The sequence below is a fragment of the Canis lupus genome, chromosome 25 (genome assembly GCF_048164855.1).
Source record: "Canis lupus baileyi chromosome 25, mCanLup2.hap1, whole genome shotgun sequence".
Lineage (NCBI taxonomy): Eukaryota > Metazoa > Chordata > Mammalia > Carnivora > Canidae > Canis > Canis lupus.
This window is the reverse complement of record NC_132862.1, coordinates 29,429,053-29,436,458: the sequence shown is the minus strand read 5'-3', so window position 1 is coordinate 29,436,458 and position 7,406 is coordinate 29,429,053. Positions and strand designations below refer to the sequence as shown.

At 37.9% G+C, this 7,406-nt stretch overlaps 1 pseudogene; it reads right to left on the bottom strand.

Moving 5' to 3' along the window:
* Positions 1–842: 842 nt before the first annotated feature.
* Positions 843–2,482, bottom strand: LOC140616863 (importin subunit alpha-1 pseudogene; annotated as a pseudogene).
* Between the last annotated feature and the right edge of the window lie 4,924 nt (positions 2,483–7,406).

Sequence of the window (7,406 nt, the reverse complement as noted above, 5' to 3'; positions counted from 1 at the left end):
GACTCCAGGATTGCACCCCGAGCCAAACCGCTGAGCCACCCAGGGATTCCTGCATCAAGAGATATTAATCTTTAATTTTTTTATCCTAGAATATTTTTGTTTGGTTTTGGTAATACTGGCCACATAAAATGAATTAGGAAGTGTTCCCTCTGCTTCTACTTTCTGGAAAAGATTTTAGAGAATTCACTTATTTATTTGACAAATGTTTGGTAGAATTCTCCAGGGAAATTATTTGTGCCTAGTGCATTCCTTTTGTGGAACATTATTAGTTATTGATTCAATTTATTTGCTAGATATAGGTCTATTTCTACTTGTCTGATTTTTAGTAGGCTGTATCTTTCAAGGAATTGATCCACTTCATCAAAATTATTAAATTTGTGAGCATAAGGTTATTTATAATATATATTATTGTGTTTTTGTCCCTGGGATCAATAGTGTTAGCTCTTCTCACATTTATGATTTTAAATAATTTGTGTATTCTCTCTCTTTTTTTTTCATGGAGCATAGTCAGAAGTTCACCAACTTAATTGATTTTTGTCATTGTTTTTGGTTTTGTTGATATTCTTTAATAATTTATTGTTATCAATATCATTAGTTCTTGCCCTAATTATTGTAATTTATTTTCTTTTCCTTTATTTTTTAAGAAAAGGATGGAATTTAATCTTTATTTACAGGACACTGCAAGATAGGAGATTCCACATAGAAATAAGAAATCCATTGAGAGGAGGAGCTTTATACAGTTTGTACAGTTTGGAAATGGTCAAGTATAGTTTTGTTGTAAAAAGTACTTCAATAGCAAAACACATTTAAAAAGAATTCTTAGTAGAGAAACAGTACGGCAAACTTGTACCAAACAGAGTACACAGCAAATAACTTTCTGCCTCTGCTGTACAATCTAAAAGTTAAAGGTCCCAGGAGTGCCATCCTGAACTTGGAATGTATAGCCTTCAAATGTAGTTTCGGGCACAACATTCTGATCTTCCTCTTCCTCTACAGAGAGAGACTTCTCAATTAAGTTTAAAGAAGCTTTGTACACAGACAAATTTTCATGGTTTTGTAGAGCTTCAATTTTGTCCAAATCTCCACGTTCTTCAACCATTATACTAAGTGTCTCAGTTTCACCTAGTTTCTCAGCAGCCTGGAAGATGTTTGAAATGGTATCCAGAATAACCAGAATAATTTTGGTATCTTTTGCAGTTAAGAGGTTCATCAGTGGTTCTATTATAACACAATGAATGAGGTATACAATCTGTTCAACCATTCCTCCACTTGTACAGCTGGTCACAGCCCAAACAACTTCCTTTTGTGTTTTAAAGTCTGCCTTAGAGAGAACACCAAACAGGAATGGGACTAATCCATGATTCACAACTTGCTGTATCTGGTCCTGGCGACCAACTGTGATTTTAACATCGTCCTTGTAGCTTCCTTCTGAATATTAGTTTTGGGGTTCATTAACAAGCTGGGAAAGACAACAAGTGCTCCTGCATCTGTTACAACCTGAGTCTGTTCATTTGTCTCAATGACAATATTTCCTATGACTCTTAGTGCAGGAGTCACAATGGGCAATTCAGTAGCTCCTAGAAGCTTCACAAGTTGGGGTATGACTCCTGTTTTCACAATTTCAATCCATTCATTTGGACCACCAGTAAGATAGGAAATGGCCCAGCAGATATCTGCTAATACTTCCGGATCATCATGATGCAGGAGATGAACTAAGGTAGGAAGAATCTTCTCAACAGCATCTTACCAGGGTGTAGGATTCTTGTTGCGACAAAGGTTTGAAAGGGTCCAAGTAAGGGTACATAAGTAACTACATGCTAAAGATGACATATCAGGAACTGCAAGGAGAGCCAACAGTGGGTCAACTGCACCATACTTGATAACTAATCAAGTCTCACAAAACTGAACCATCACCTGTAATGTTTCCTAGAGCCCATACAGCTTGTTCACTAATGTGGGCATGGAAAGATGACAATAGAGAAATGAATGCTGGGATAGCACCTCCATCTACCACAGCCTTGGTCTGTTCTGATGTCCCAGAAGCAATGTTAGTGGGCCCAAGCACATTAAAAGTGAATAGGACTACAATCAGTTCTGCCCAAGAAGGACACAAATTTTGAAATCAAACCAGCCTGGATTATGTTGTCTATGGGGGGCTGTTTTTCCCTAGAAAATAGTTTCCTAGCAACTTGAGTAGCCTGGAGGTGACTTTCCAGATTGTTGTTATTTATGCCTTTGACAATGTCATCAAAAGACCTATTTACAGTGCCCTTGTTGTTGCGGTTGTCCTGCAGTGGAGAGGTAGCATCATCAGTAAATGAGCTTACATTTCTCCTTTTCAGCATCTGGTCATCCTTCTTAGCTTTCCTCAGCTCCACATTACCTTCTATTCAGCTCTGCCTCATTTTGTACTGTCTTTCTCCTTGTTCTTGAATCTGTTAAAGCGGACAGCTGGTGAATTAACATTCTCATTGGTGGACATGGTTATGAGACAAAGGGAGAAAGCTGCACGGCCGGCTCAGGCTTCCGCAAGAGACGGTGCCAGGCAGGTAGGCTGCGGGTCAGCTGCCCTCAAAACGCCCACCACGGATCAGCCCAAAGATGGTGTGGCTATAATTTATTCTCTTTTGCATACTTGGGATTTAATTTCCTTGTCTTCTTCAATTTCCTAAAGTAGAAACTTAGATTACAGATTTTAGATTTTATTTTTCTAAAATATATTAAATGCTATAAATTTCCCTCCATGCATAACTTCTGTTAGATCAAACAAATTTGGTAAATAATATTTTTATTTTCATTTAGTCTAAAATATTTTATATTTACCTTGAGATTTCTTTTTTGATCCATATGTTACTTAGAAGTGTGTTGTTTAATCTCCAGGAATTTCAGGACTTATCAGCTGCTCGCTCTCTGTAATTAATTCCCAGTGTAATTCTATTGTATTCTGAGAGCACATGTTGCATCATTTCTATCTTTTAAGTCTGCTAAGGTGGCCCTTAGCAAATGTGGTCTATCTTGGTGAATGTTCCATGTGCACCTGAGAGGAACAGGCATTTTGTACTTGTTGGAAGAAGTATCTTATAAAGATCAATTAGATCCAATTGATGATGTTCCATTCAACTATATCCTTAGTCATTTTTACCTGCTGGATCTATCCATTTCTATTAGAAATATGTTGAAGTTTCCAACTGTGATAATAGATTTACCTATTTTTCCTTGCAGTCTACCAGTTTTTGCCTTAGATGTTTGGACACTGTTTTGCTAAATGCATATAAACTAAGGATTGCTATGTGTTTTTAAGGAATTGACTCATTCATCAATATATAATGCTCCCTCCATCCCTCTTCATTTTTCTTGTTCTGAAGTCTGATTTGTCTGAAATTAATATAGCTACTCATTATTATTATACTATTATTGTTGTTATTGTTGTTGTTAGGATAGTATCTCTTCACCATCTCTTTAGTTTTAATCTCTCCATCTTTATATCTGGGATTTCTGTTAATATGTAGTTGAACCTATTTTTATTGTCCACTCACAATCTTCATCTTTTAGTTCGTGCATTTAAACCAGGCACATTTAGTGTGATTATTAATATATTTGGATTGATATCTACCATATTCGTCCCTGTTTTCTATGTTGCACTTGGTTTTTTTTCTTTCTTTTTTTATTTAGGTAAAACTTATTTTTTGTTGTTGTTAAAAGATTTTATTTATTCATGAGAGACACAGGGAGAGAGTCAGGGACAGAGGCAGAGGGAGAAGCAGGCTTCATTCAGGAAGCCCATCGGGGTCTCCATCCTGGGACCCTGGGATCACTCCCTAAGCCAAAGGCAGATGCTTAACTGCTGAGCCACCCAGGTATCCCTGAGGTAAAAATTATATAACAAAATTAACCTTCAACTAATTCAAACTAGCAGAAAGTAAATTTCACAGGATAAATATATTTATTTGTGTTTAATTTTTAACATATATATCACAAAGCCCTAAAAAGTAATCGGAATGCATTAAATGTTTAATAATATTTTCTTATGTAAATGCACATGCGTGTAATTGAATTTGGCAAATAATGAGAACAGGAAGACAGATGGAGCTACTTGATATTGAACATTGAAGACCATGGTAAAGAAAAAAAAAAGTTTCTTCTATGTACAAGAAGCCATTGGCAATTTAAAGCAAATGAGTGACATGGTCCAATTTCTGTTCTTAAAAAAAAAGGATTAGTCTTTTATATAGAGAATATATAGTAATGGTCCAAGAAAAGGAAGCACAAAAAGTGCTAAAAGTTAGGAGGCTACATGATAGCCTAGATAAGAGATGACGGTGACTTATATTAATGTGGAGAGATAAGCATAAATTCACAGACAGCTAGGATGGCAGAGTAGTAGGAGGACCCTAGATTTGTCTCGTCACTAAACACAGCTAGATAAATATCAAATCATTCTGACTACCTGAGAAATCAACTTGAGGACTGACAAAACAAACTGCACAACTAGATGGAGAGGAGAGGCCACATCGAGGAAGGGTGCAGAGATGTGGTTTGGGGGAGAAATGGATCACACATGATGTAGAAGGGAAGGAGCCCTGGTCATAAAAAAGGCAAGAGAGAGTAGAGTGCACAAAAATGCACACAAGAACACTTCCCCCAAAGCCATTGGCTGGGAAAATGAACAGGGCTGATTTTGGTGAATTTTTGCAACCAGTGGGGATCAAAGACTAGGTTTCTAGAAGTCTGCAGACTTGGCTAGTATAGGCCACTGAGGGCTCTGGCCTACTCCTAGAGAGAAGGCAGGCACATAAGCAATCCCAGGGCAGATGGTGCAATTGGGGATCACCTGAAGTGCACAGGAAGAGACTTAATTCTTCTTGGAGTACATCTGTGAGAGGTGACATTGCCTCTCTAGGAACAAAAGAGCCGGTGAATGTCATTTCACCCCTCAGCCCCTCAGCATAGGTGCAAAGACACCTACTGAAAGTGGCTACCCAAATGCTTACTGTTTAGTCTACTTTGCTCCAAGTCCCATGCCCCTGTGCTCTGTGCCACCTCCCTTCTCAGTCACACCTTCATCCATCCCAGCACAGTCAGGCCCTCACCCAGAAGACCAACACTGGTCCCTGCCACACCAGCTCCCTAAAATTTGGAGTTTTAAAAATCAGCAGGCTTGGCAAGGATAGAGCCAAAGTGCACTGCACTGCTCCAGGCAGACAAGCAATGCAGAGACAGACAGCAAGAAAACAGTGATCTGAAAAAATGCCTAGGATGCAAGAGAGGAAATTATTCACTCTTCTGGAGTACTTCTCTAAGAGCAGCAAGTAGAGGGTCCCCTCTCTGAGAACAAAGGAGCTGGCTATGGCATTTCCTTCCCCCACCCCCCAGCATAAACCAGTTTTGGTAAACAGCACAGCATCAACACTGGCTGCCTAACCCATTTCTACTAATTCCCACCTCCTTGCCTTCTGCTAGTACTGCATTTCTCAGGCAAGTGTGCCTAAGAATCAGTGCAGGGGACCCCTCCCCAAGAAGACCAGCACAAACCCCTGCATGCACTATGTCTATCGACCAGAGTTCTACAAGGCTTCAATTTTACTGGAAGTAGCATCAGGTCTCATTTAACAAGCAAATGAGAGCACACTTAATTAAAACTTGCCACACTCTGACCAACATCCGAACACTGCCCACTACAGACAAGGGGAACCTCAGCTGACTGACCTGAGGGATTGAGCAGCCAAATCACAACAGCAGAGCATATGCAGCACACATCAGAGAAACTCCCTGAAGTGTCAGGTCCTAGACATTTTAAGACCTTTTCTTCATAAAGCCATTACTCACAGGAGCAGGAAACATAACAGACTTTTTTAATACATGGAAGAAGACATTAGATTTTTCTATTACATAGAAAAGAAAGAACAACAAAAGATCATATCCGGAGATCTAATCAAAACAGATAAGAGTAGTAATATGGCTGATGGAAAATTTAAAATAACAATCATAAGGATACTCATCAGGCTTGAGAAAAGTATGGAAGACATCAGGGAGACCCTTACCATACAAATAAAAGAGTTAAAAAAACAATCAGGCAGAAATGAAAAATATAATAACCGAGATTCAAAACCAACTGAACATAATGATCATAGGCATGGAAGACGTATAGGAATGGATAAGTGACATATAAGATAGAATTATGAAAAATAATGGAGCTGAACAAAAAAGAGGAAGAAGAATCATGAAAGTAGCCTTATGGAACTCAATGACTCTTTCAAATGTGATAACATTTGTATCATAGGATTCACACAAGATAAAAGAGAAAAAGAGAAAGGAGGTTATTTGAGGAAATTATAGCTGAAAACTTCCCTAATTTGGGGAAAGACAGACATCCACATTCAGGAGGCACAAAGAACTTCCATTAAAATCAACAAAAGCAGGCCAACACCAAGATATATTGCAGTTAAATTTGCAAAATATAGTGATAAAAAAATATCCTAAAAGCAAGAAGACAAAAAAAGTCCCTGACTTATAGGGAAAGATCCATAAAACCAGCTAGGAGATCTCTCCACAGAAATTTGGCAGGCCAAAAGAGAATAGCATGAGATATTCAATGTGCTGAACAAGAAAAATCTGCAGCCAAGAACATTCTATCCAGCAAGGCTATCATTCAGAATAGAAGGAGAGATAAAGAGTTTTCCATACAAACAAAAACTAAAGGAAACTAAAAGAGTTTGTGTCCACCGCACCAGCCCTGTAAGAAATATTTAAAGGGGACTCTTTGAGTGGGAAGGAAAGACAGAAGTGACAAAAACAAGAAGGGAGCAGGGAAAATCTCCAGAAACATCCCCAGAACATGTAATAAAATGGCACCAAATACATATCTATCAATAATTACTCTGAATTCAAATGAACTAAACACTCCAATCAAAAGACATAGCGTGTCAGAATGGATAAAAACAAGATCCATGTATGTGGGTCTGCCTACAAGAGACTCATTTTAGACTTAAAGACACCTGAAGATAGGAAGTAAGGGGATGGAAGAACATTTATCATGCAAATGGACATCAAAAGTAAGCTGGAATAGCAACATTTATATCAGACAAACTAGATTTTAAACCTAAGACTGTAACAAGAGATGAAGAAGGTCACTATATCATAATAAAGGGGATTATTCAATAAGAAAATCTAACAATTATAAATATTTGTAGTCTCAAATTGGGGACACCCAAATATATAAATCAATTAATAACAAATATAAAGAAATTCACTGATAATAATACAATAATAGCAGAGGATTTTAACACTCCAGTTATGGCAGTGGACAGATCATCTAAGAAGAAAATCAATAAGGGAACATTGGCTCTGAATGTTACCCTGGACCAGATGGACTTAATACATATGTTTAGCATATTTCATCTCAAAGC